This window comes from Ranitomeya imitator, chromosome 1 (assembly GCF_032444005.1).
Source record: "Ranitomeya imitator isolate aRanImi1 chromosome 1, aRanImi1.pri, whole genome shotgun sequence".
In the NCBI taxonomy this organism is placed as follows: domain Eukaryota; kingdom Metazoa; phylum Chordata; class Amphibia; order Anura; family Dendrobatidae; genus Ranitomeya; species Ranitomeya imitator.
This window is the reverse complement of record NC_091282.1, coordinates 18346688-18358810: the sequence shown is the minus strand read 5'-3', so window position 1 is coordinate 18358810 and position 12123 is coordinate 18346688. Positions and strand designations below refer to the sequence as shown.

The following is a 12123-nucleotide window of genomic DNA, read 5'->3' as shown; positions in this document are numbered from 1 at the left end:
ACAGAGGTCCTGGAAGACCCCAGACAGGTAACAGATGTCCTGGAAGACCCCAGACAGACAGGTAACAGAGGTCCTGGAAGACCCCAGACAGACAGGTAACAGAAGTCCTGGAAGACCCCAGACAGGTAACAGAGGTCCTGGAAGACCCCAGACAGGTAACAGAGGTCCTGGAAGACCCCAGACAGACAGGTAACAGAGGTCCTGGAAGACCCCAGACAGACAGGTAACAGAGGTGCTGGAAGACCCCAGACAGACAGGTAACAGAGGTGCTGGAAGACCCCAGACAGACAGGTAACAGAGGTGCTGGAAGACCCCAGACAGACAGGTAACAGAGGTCCTGGAAGACCCCAGACAGACAGGTAGCAAACTGAACTCTTGAGCAAAGTCCTAATAGTAAGACACAGGTGTGTGTGATGTGTTACTGGTCAGGTGCGGATGTGTGGTGATGATGATGGTGATGGTAATTATGTGTGGTGATGGTGATGATGATTATGTGTGATGATGATGATGATGATGGATGTTTTGCACTGCTCAGACCTGTGTTTTCCCTGTACTTTGCTGCTGGTCGGTGAGTGACATTAGTAACACATGGAGCTTTCTGTCCTCCCAGGAGGAGGAGGAGGAGGAGGACTGTGCCGTGAGTCACCGCAGGGTCAGCGCTGTGTATGGCAGCCCCCTCCTCAGCTCGGCCCCTCTACCCTTCTCCTTACAGGAAGAAGCCCCCCAGCTCCAGGGACTGGCAGCCGGCTCTGTACTGCCGGGACCCCGGAGCCAGGAAAGTCGCCAGAAGTGGGGAAGCTCCGGTCAGGAGTGAACTGCAACCAGGGGGATCGTCGGGAGACCCCCAGAGACAGCCGGGAAGAGACAGCATGGAGGCCCTGGCCGGATAACTGCGGAGGAGTCTAAGGTGAGACCCCCGAGACCCCACTGTGACTGATGCATTATCTGTGTGTGCACATGGTATCATCCGATGTAGGAGGGAAGCACAGAGAGGCTCTGGAGGCTCCTGAAACCTTGTGCCTCTCCTGATACCTTGTGCCTCTGCTGATACCTTGTGCCTCTCCTGACACTTTGTGCCTCTCCTGATACTTTGTGGCTCTCCTGACACTTTGTGCCTCTCCTGACACTTTGTGCCTCTCCTGATACTTTGTGCCTCTCCTGATACTTTGTGCCTCTCCTGACACTAAATGTCTCTCCTGATACTTTATGCTTCTCCTGACACTTTGTGCATCTCCTGATACTTTGTGGCTCTCATGACACTTTGTGCCTCTCCTGATACCCTGTGCCTCTGCTGATACTATGTGCCTCTTCTGACACTTTGTGCCTCTCCTGACACTTTGTAGCTCTCCTGACACTTTGTGCCTCTCCTGATACTTTGTGCCTCTCCTGATACTTTGTGGCTCTCATGACACTTTGTGCCTCTCCTGATACCCTGTGCCTCTGCTGATACTATGTGCCTCTTCTGACACTTTGTGCCTCTCCTGACACTTTGTAGCTCTCCTGACACTTTGTGCCTCTCCTGATACTTTGTGCCGCTCCTGATACTTTGTGCCGCTCCTGACACTTTGTGCCTCTCCTGATACTTTGTGCCGCTCCTGATACTTTGTGCCGCTCCTGATACTTTGTGCCGCTCCTGATACTTTGTGCCTCTCCTGATACTTTGTGCCGCTCCTGATACTTTGTGTCTCTCCTGATACTTTGTGCCTCTCCTGATACTTTGTGCCGCTCCTGATACTTTGTGCCGCTCCTGATACTTTGTGCCGCTCCTGATACTTTGTGTCTCTCCTGATACTTTGTGCCTCTCCTGATACTTTGTGCCTCTCCTGATACTTTGTGCCTCTCCTGATACTCTGTGTCTGCTGATATTCTCCTTCCTGTCCATTCTGGATGGATTTTATCATCTCCTGGTTACTGTTCTGGATACTTTGTATTTTTTCCTTTGATGGTGAGCTCTTATGTTGTATGTTCATATACCTTCTTATCACACATATCTATTGTAAATGAGGCCAATAATGCGCAGTCCGTTCTGGCCACAATGTATGAGAATTGCAGATGGTGGAGGATCAGCGCCGCCTCGTCCGTGTCTTCTCTCTGGGAGGAGCAGCATCTGCCGCTGTCATCTATGGATCGCTCACATGCCCGTGTGTAGCTCTAGAGACCACTGCAATATGATCAGTTTCTCTGATTTTCCTCTTTATATTTTTGAGTAAAATGTAAATTGTTCTTTTATTCTATAAACTTCTCACAGCACGTCTCCGAAGTTCCAAGGAATACATTTTCTGAAAATGACAAATGGTCAAAGCAACAAAAAAAAACAACAACAATGCTGTCAGACCTCAAATAATGCAAAGAAAACAAGTTCATAATCATTTACAAACAACAATACTAATGTTTTATCTCCGGAAGAGTTCAGAGATCAATGTTTTGTGGAATAACCGTGATTGTCCCAGCTTTCATGCGTCTTTCCTGCGTCTTTCATGCGTCTCGGCAGCTTTCCTCCAGTCTATCACTCCGCTCCTGGTACAATAATGTCAGCCGTTCTTCTCTGTTTTCTGGCTTGTCACTCTCCATCTTCCTCCTGATTACATTCCAGAGGTTATCACTGGGGTTCAGGTCTGGAGATTGGGCGGCCATGACAGGGATGTGATGTGGTGGTCTCTTCATTTTTGCCAGAGCTGTATATCAGCAAAATAAATCACGGGAACAAATCTATGGGTCTGTGAAAATCAGACTGCGCAGCAGATGTGTAATCAGTGTACGATCAGTGTGTAATCAGTGTACAGTCAGTGTGTAATCAGTGTACGATCAGTGTGTAATCAGTGTGCAGTCAGTGTGTAATCAGTGTACGATCAGTGTTCAATCAGTGTGTAGTCAGTGTTCAATCAGTGTACAATCAGTGTGTAGTCAGTGTGTAATCAGTGTACGATCAGTGTGTAATCAGTGTACGATCAGTGTGTAATCAGTGTACAATCAGTGTTCAATCAGTGTGTAGTCAGTGTTCAATCAGTGTACAATCAGTGTGTAGTCAGTGTGTAATCAGTGTACAATCAGTGTGTAGTCAGTGTGTAATCAGTGTACGATCAGTGTTCAATCAGTGTACGATCAGTGTGTAATCAGTGTACGATCAGTGTGTAATCAGTGTACAATCAGTGTGTAATCAGTGTGCAGTCAGTGTTCAATCAGTGTACGATCAGTGTGTAATCAGTGTACGATCAGTGTGTAATCAGTGTGCAGTCAGTGTACGATCAGTGTGCAGTCAGTGTGTAATCAGTGTACAATCAGTGTGTAATCAGTGTACGATCAGTGTGTAATCAGTGTACGATCAGTGTGTAATCAGTGTACAATCAGTGTTCAATCAGTGTGTAGTCAGTGTTCAATCAGTGTACAATCAGTGTGTAGTCAGTGTGTAATCAGTGTACAATCAGTGTGTAGTCAGTGTGTAATCAGTGTACGATCAGTGTTCAATCAGTGTACGATCAGTGTGTAATCAGTGTACGATCAGTGTGTAATCAGTGTACAATCAGTGTGTAATCAGTGTGCAGTCAGTGTTCAATCAGTGTACGATCAGTGTGTAATCAGTGTACGATCAGTGTGTAATCAGTGTGCAGTCAGTGTACGATCAGTGTGCAGTCAGTGTGTAATCAGTGTACAATCAGTGTGTAATCAGTGTACGATCAGTGTGTAATCAGTGTACGATCAGTGTGTAATCAGTGTACAATCAGTGTGTAATCAGTGTACGATCAGTGTGTAATCAGTGTACGATCAGTGTGTAATCAGTGTACGATCAGTGTGTAATCAGTGTACGATCAGTGTGTAATCAGTGTACAATCAGTGTGTAATCAGTGTACGATCAGTGTGTAATCAGTGTGCAGTCAGTGTACGATCAGTGTGCAGTCAGTGTGTAATCAGTGTACGATCAGTGTTCAATCAGTGTACGATCAGTGTGTAATCAGTGTACGATCAGTGTGTAATCAGTGTACAATCAGTGTGTAATCAGTGTGCAGTCAGTGTTCAATCAGTGTACGATCAGTGTGTAATCAGTGTACGATCAGTGTGTAATCAGTGTGCAGTCAGTGTACGATCAGTGTGCAGTCAGTGTGTAATCAGTGTACGATCAGTGTGTAATCAGTGTACGATCAGTGTGTAATCAGTGTACAATCAGTGTGTAATCAGTGTACGATCAGTGTGTAGTCAGTGTACAATCAGTGTGTAATCAGTGTACGATCAGTGTGTAATCAGTGTACGATCAGTGTGTAGTCAGTGTACAATCAGTGTGTAATCAGTGTACAATCAGTGTGTAATCAGTGTGCAGTCAGTGTACGATCAGTGTGTAATCAGTATGCAGTCAGTGTACGATCAGTGTGTAATCAGTGTACGATCAGTGTGTAATCAGTGTACGATCAGTGTGTAATCAGTGTACGATCAGTGTGTAATCAGTGTACGATCAGTGTGTAATCAGTGTACGATCAGTGTGTAATCAGTGTGCAGTCAGTGTACGATCAGTGTGTAATCAGTGTACGATCAGTGTGTAATCAGTGTGCAGTCAGTGTGTAATCAGTGTACGATCAGTGTGCAGTCAGTGTGTAATCAGTGTACGATCAGTGTGTAGTCAGTGTGTAATCAGTGTACGATCAGTGTGTAATCAGTGTGTAATCAGTGTGCAGTCAGTGTGTAATCAGTGTACGATCAGTGTGTAATCAGTGTACAATCAGTGTGTAATCAGTGTTCAATCAGTGTGCAGTCAGTGTGTAATCAGTGTACGATCAGTGTGTAATCAGTGTACGATCAGTGTGTAATCAGTGTGCAGTCAGTGTGTAATCAGTGTACGATCAGTGTGTAATCAGTGTACGATCAGTGTGTAATCAGTGTACGATCAGTGTGTAGTCAGTGTGTAATCAGTGTACGATCAGTGTTCAATCAGTGTACGATCAGTGTGTAATCAGTGTACGATCAGTGTGTAATCAGTGTACAATCAGTGTGTAGTCAGTGTGTAATCAGTGTACGATCAGTGTGTAATCAGTGTGCAGTCAGTGTGTAATCAGTGTACGATCAGTGTTCAATCAGTGTACAATCAGTGTGTAATCAGTGTACGATCAGTGTGTAATCAGTGTACGATCAGTGTGTAATCAGTGTGCAGTCAGTGTGTAATCAGTGTACGATCAGTGTGTAATCAGTGTGCAGTCAGTGTGTAATCAGTGTGTAATCAGTGTGCAGTCAGTGTGTAATCAGTGTACGATCAGTGTTCAATCAGTGTACGATCAGTGTGTAATCAGTGTACGATCAGTGTGTAATCAGTGTACGATCAGTGTGTAATCAGTGTGCAGTCAGTGTGTAATCAGTGTACGATCAGTGTGTAATCAGTGTACGATCAGTGTGTAATCAGTGTACGATCAGTGTGTAATCAGTGTACAATCAGTGTACGATCAGTGTGTAGTCAGTGTGTAATCAGTGTACGATTAGTGTGCAGTCAGTGTGTAATCAGTGTACGATCAGTGTGTAGTCAGTGTACGATCAGTGTGTAATCAGTGTGCAGTCAGTGTGTAATCAGTGTATGATCAGTGTGTAATCAGTGTGCAGTCAGTGTGTAATCAGTGTGCAGTCAGTGTGTAATCAGTGTACGATCAGTGTGTAATCACTGTGCAGTCAGTGTGTAATCAGTGTACGATCAGTGTGTAATCAGTGTACGATCAGTGTGTAATCAGTGTACAATCAGTGTGTAATCAGTGTACGATCAGTGTGTAGTCAGTGTGTAATCAGTGTACGATCAGTGTGTAATCAGTGTACGATCAGTGTGTAATCAGTGTACGATCAGTGTGTAATCAGTGTGCAGTCAGTGTGTAATCAGTGTACGATCAGTGTGTAATCAGTGTACGATCAGTGTGTAGTCAGTGTGTAATCAGTGTACGATCAGTGTGTAATCAGTGTACGATCAGTGTGTAATCAGTGTGCAGTCAGTGTGTAATCAGTGTACGATCAGTGTTCAATCAGTGTACGATCAGTGTGTAATCAGTGTGCAGTCAGTGTACGATCAGTGTGCAGTCAGTGTGTAATCAGTGTGCAGTCAGTGTGTAATCAGTGTACGATCAGTGTGTAATCAGTGTACGATCAGTGTGTAATCAGTGTGCAGTCAGTGTGTAATCAGTGTACGATCAGTGTTCAATCAGTGTACGATCAGTGTGTAATCAGTGTACAATCAGTGTGTAATCAGTGTGCAGTCAGTGTGTAATCAGTGTACGATCAGTGTGTAGTCAGTGTGTAATCAGTGTACGATCAGTGTGTAATCAGTGTACAATCAGTGTGTAATCAGTGTGCAGTCAGTGTGTAATCAGTGTACGATCAGTGTGTAATCAGTGTGCAGTCAGTGTGTAATCAGTGTACGATCAGTGTGTAATCAGTGTACGATCAGTGTGTAATCAGTGTACAATCAGTGTGTAATCAGTGTACGATCAGTGTGTAGTCAGTGTGTAATCAGTGTACGATCAGTGTGTAATCAGTGTACGATCAGTGTGTAATCAGTGTGCAGTCAGTGTGTAATCAGTGTACGATCAGTGTGTAATCAGTGTACGATCAGTGTGTAGTCAGTGTGTAATCAGTGTACGATCAGTGTGTAATCAGTGTACGATCAGTGTGTAATCAGTGTGCAGTCAGTGTGTAATCAGTGTACGATCAGTGTGTAATCAGTGTACGATCAGTGTGTAGTCAGTGTGTAATCAGTGTACGATCAGTGTGTAATCAGTGTACGATCAGTGTGTAATCAGTGTGCAGTCAGTGTGTAATCAGTGTACGATCAGTGTTCAATCAGTGTACGATCAGTGTGTAATCAGTGTGCAGTCAGTGTACGATCAGTGTGCAGTCAGTGTGTAATCAGTGTGCAGTCAGTGTGTAATCAGTGTACGATCAGTGTGTAATCAGTGTACGATCAGTGTGTAATCAGTGTGCAGTCAGTGTGTAATCAGTGTACGATCAGTGTTCAATCAGTGTACGATCAGTGTGTAATCAGTGTACAATCAGTGTGTAATCAGTGTACGATCAGTGTGTAATCAGTGTACAATCAGTGTGTAATCAGTGTGCAGTCAGTGTGTAATCAGTGTACGATCAGTGTGTAGTCAGTGTGTAATCAGTGTACGATCAGTGTGTAATCAGTGTACAATCAGTGTGTAGTCAGTGTGTAATCAGTGTACGATCAGTGTGTAATCAGTGTACAATCAGTGTGTAGTCAGTGTGTAATCAGTGTACGATCAGTGTGTAATCAGTGTACAATCAGTGTGTAGTCAGTGTGCAATCAGTGTACGATCAGTGTGTAGTCAGTGTGTAATCAGTGTACGATCAGTGTGTATTCAGTGTGTAATCAGTGTACGATCAGTGTGTAATCAGTGTACGATCAGTGTGTAATCAGTGTGCAGTCAGTGTGTAATCAGTGTACGATCAGTGTGTAATCAGTGTACGATCAGTGTGTAATCAGTGTACAGTCAGTGTGTAATCAGTGTACAATCAGTGTGTAATCAGTGTACGATCAGTGTGTAATCAGTGTACGATCAGTGTGTAATCAGTGTACAATCAGTGTGTAATCAGTGTGCAGTCAGTGTGTAATCAGTGTACAATCAGTGTGTAATCAGTGCGCAGTCAGTGTGTAATCAGTGTACGATCAGTGTGTAATCAGTGTACGATCAGTGTGTAATCAGTGTACGATCAGTGTGTAATCAGTGTGCAGTCAGTGTGTAATCAGTGTACAATCAGTGTGTAATCAGTGTACGATCAGTGTGTAATCAGTGTACGATCAGTGTGTAATCAGTGTACAATCAGTGTGTAATCAGTGTGCAGTCAGTGTGTAATCAGTGTACAATCAGTGTGTACGATCAGTGTGTAATCGGTGTACAATCAGTGTGTAATCAGTGTGCAGTCAGTGTGTAATCAGTGTACGATCAGTGTGTACGATCAGTGTGTAATCGGTGTACAATCAGTGTGTAATCAGTGTGCAGTCAGTGTGTAATCAGTGTGCAGTCAGTGTGTAATCAGTGTACAATCAGTGTGTAATCAGTGCGCAGTCAGTGTGTAATCAGTGTGCAGTCAGTGTGTAATCGGTGTACAATCAGTGTGTAATCAGTGCGCAGTCAGTGTGTAATCAGTGTGCAGTCAGTGTGTAATCAGTGTACGATCAGTGTGTAATCAGTGCGCAGTCAGTGTCTAGTTTGTGATTAACACTTTCTCATGTATTTTTTCTTCATGTGTGAGAACCACTGATGGTAAATGCTGATGAAGCGCGATCCGTGTAATTAGGGCTCATACTCGGATGAGTCTCACGGCGATCCCCGGCGCTGCTGCCGGCACCCAGATCGGAGCGTGCGGCCCCATAGCAATACATGCAGCCGGGTGCAGAGCCGGTGAGTATGAGCCCATAGGCGGCAGACGGTCCCGGGCGTCCGAGGCTTCGCTCCGTCCCACTTCCCTCATATAAGGCCCATCAGATTCCTCAGTGCCCGGTATTAGGCCTCATTATAGGATCCGGCCCAGAGCGGACAGCGGTGGAGATTCCTGCCATGATATTAGTTTGATTCATGAATTGTGGTTTGTTCAAATCCTAAAATGTGACCTCTCTGCAGTCGCAGGAAGGAAACCTCCGAAAGTGAGTCCTAGTCCGTGTGTGACAGCGATGTCCAGGGGCCGATCTGATGATTGTGGGGGCTGTACAACATTGGTGCGGGATCTACTGGTACATCTGATGATTGTGGGGCGCTGTACAGCATTGGTGCAGGATCTGCTGGTACATCTGATGATTGTGGGGCTGTACAACATTGGTGCGGGATCTGCTGGTACATCTGATGATTGCGGGATCTGCTGGTACATCTGATGATTGTGGGGCGCTGTACAACATTAGTGCGGGATCTGCTGGTACATCTGATGATTGTGGGGCGCTGTACAACATTAGTGCGGGATCTGCTGGTACATCTGATGATTGTGGGGCGCTGTACAACATTGGTGCAGGATCTGCTGGTACATCTGATGATTGTGGAGCGCTGTACAACATTGGTGCAGGATCTGCTGGTACATCTGATGATTGTGGGGCACTGTACAACATTGGTGCAGGATCTGCTGGTACATCTGATGATTGTGGGGCGCTGTACAACATTAGTGCGGGATCTGCTGGTACATCTGATGATTGTGGGGCGCTGTACAACATTAGTGCGGGATCTGCTGGTACATCTGATGATTGTGGGGCACTGTACAACATTGGTGCAGGATCTGCTGGTACATCTGATGATTGTGGGGCGCTGTACAACATTAGTGCGGGATCTGCTGGTACATCTGATGATTGTGGGGCGCTGTACAACATTGGTGCAGGATCTGCTGGTACATCTGATGATTGTGGAGCGCTGTACAACATTGGTGCAGGATCTGCTGGTACATCTGATGATTGTGGGGCACTGTACAACATTGGTGCAGGATCTGCTGGTACATCTGATGATTGTGGGGCGCTGTACAACATTAGTGCAGGATCTGCTGGTACATCTGATGATTGTGGAGCGCTGTACAACATTGGTGCAGGATCTGCTGGTACATCTCATGATTGTGGGGCACTGTACAACATTGGTGCGGGATCTGCTGGTACATCTGATGATTGTGGAGCGCTGTACAACATTGGTGCAGGATCTGCTGGTACATCTGATGATTGTGGAGCGCTGTACAACATTGGTGCGGGATCTGCTGGTACATCTGATGATTGTGGGGCGCTGTACAACATTGGTGCGGGATCTGCTGGTACATCTGATGATTGTGGGGCTGTACAACATTGGTGCAGGATCTGCTGGTACATCTGATGATTGTGGGGCGCTGTACAACATTGGTGCAGGATCTGCTGGTACATCTGATGATTGTGGGGGCTGTACAACATTGGTGCAGGATCTGCTGGTACATCTGATGATTGTGGAGCGCTGTACAACATTGGTGCATGATCTGCTGGTACATCTGATGATTGTGGGGGCTGTACAACATTGGCGCAGGATCTGCTGGTACATCTGATGATTGTGGGGCGCTGTACAACATTGGTGCAGGATCTGCTGGTACATCTGATGATTGTGGGGGCTGTACAACATTGGTGCAGGATCTGCTGGTACATCTGATGATTGTGGGGCTGTACAACATTGGTGGGGGATCTGCTGGTACATCTGATGATTGTGGAGCGCTGTACATCATTGGTGCGGGATCTGCTGGTACATCTGATGATTGTGGGGCACTGTACAACATTGGTGCATGATCTGCTGGTACATCTGATGATTGTGGGGCACTGTACAACATTGGTGCGGGATCTGCTGGTACATCTGATGATTGTGGGGCAGTGTACAACATTGGTGCGGGATCTGCTGGTACATCTGATGATTGTGGGGCGCTGTACAACATTAGTGCAGGATCTGCTGGTACATCTGATGATTGTGGGGCGCTGTACAACATTAGTGCAGGATCTGCTGGTACATCTGATGATTGTGGGGGCTGTACAACATTGGTGCAGGATCTGCTGGTACATCTGATGATTGTGGAGCGCTGTACAACATTGGTGGGGGATCTGCTGGTACATCTGATGATTGTGGGGCACTGTACAACATTGGTGCATGATCTGCTGGTACATCTGATGATTGTGGGGCTGTACAACATTAGTGCAGGATCTGCTGGTACATCTGATGATTGTGGAGCGCTGTACAACATTGGTGCGGGATCTGCTGGTACATCTGATGATTGTGGGGCACTGTACAACATTGGTGCATGATCTGCTGGTACATCTGATGATTGTGGGGCAGTGTACAACATTGGTGCGGGATCTGCTGGTACATCTGATGATTGTGGGGCGCTGTACAACATTAGTGCAGGATCTGCTGGTACATCTGATGATTGTGGGGCGCTGTACAACATTAGTGCAGGATCTGCTGGTACATCTGATGATTGTGGGGCAGTGTACAACATTGGTGGGGGATCTGCTGGTACATCTGATGATTGTGGGGCGCTGTACAACATTAGTGCAGGATCTGCTGGTACATCTGATGATTGTGGAGCGCTGTACAACATTGGTGCAGGATCTGCTGGTACATCTGATGATTGTGGAGCGCTGTACAACATTGGTGCGGGATCTGCTGGTACATCTGATGATTGTGGGACTGTACAACATTAGTGCGGGATCTGCTGGTACATCTGATGATTGTGGGGCTGTACAACATTAGTGCAGGATCTGCTGGTACATCTGATGATTGTGGAGCGCTGTACAACATTGGTGCGGGATCTGCTGGTACATCTGATGATTGTGGGGCTGTACAACATTAGTGCGGGATCTGCTGGTACATCTGATGATTGTGGGGCGCTGTACAACATTGGTGGGGGATCTGCTGGTACATCTGATGATTGTGGAGCGCTGTATAACATTGGTGCAGGATCTGCTGGTACATCTGATGATTGTGGGGCACTGTACAACATTGGTGCATGATCTGCTGGTACATCTGATGATTGTGGGGCTGTACAACATTAGTGCAGGATCTGCTGGTACATCTGATGATTGTGGAGCGCTGTACAACATTGGTGCGGGATCTGCTGGTACATCTGATGATTGTGGGGCTGTACAACATTAGTGCGGGATCTGCTGGTACATCTGATGATTGTGGAGCGCTGTACAACATTAGTGCGGGATCTGCTGGTACATCTGATGATTGTGGAGCGCTGTACAACATTGGTGCGGGATCTGCTGGTACATCTGATGATTGTGGGGCTGTACAACATTGGTGCAGGATCTGCTGGTACATCTGATGATTGTGGGGGCTGTACAACATTGGTGCGGGATCTGCTGGTACATCTGATGATTGTGGGGCACTGTACAACATTGGTGCAGGATCTGCTGGTACATCTGATGATTGTGGGGCTGTACAACATTGGTGCAGGATCTGCTGGTACATCTGATGATTGTGGGGCGCTGTACAACATTGGTGCAGGATCTGCTGGTACATCTGATGATTGTGGGGCTGTACAACATTGGTGCAGGATCTGCTGGTACATCTGATGATTGTGGGGCGCTGTATAACATTAGTGCAGGATCTGCTGGTACATCTGATGATTGTGGGGCGCTGTACAACATTGGTGCAGGATCTG

At 46.2% G+C, this 12123-nt stretch overlaps 1 protein-coding gene across 1 annotated transcript in view; it reads left to right on the top strand.

Annotated features, from left to right (window-relative positions):
• The first annotated feature begins 738 nt into the window (after positions 1-738).
• IL11RA (interleukin 11 receptor subunit alpha) overlaps positions 739-12123 on the top strand; it is a 175043-nt gene continuing 163658 nt past the window's right edge. Inside the window, exon 1 of the mRNA XM_069745850.1 lies at positions 739-907. The gene's annotated coding sequence lies outside the window, so the exon portion shown is untranslated. The remainder of the gene's footprint in view (positions 908-12123) is intronic.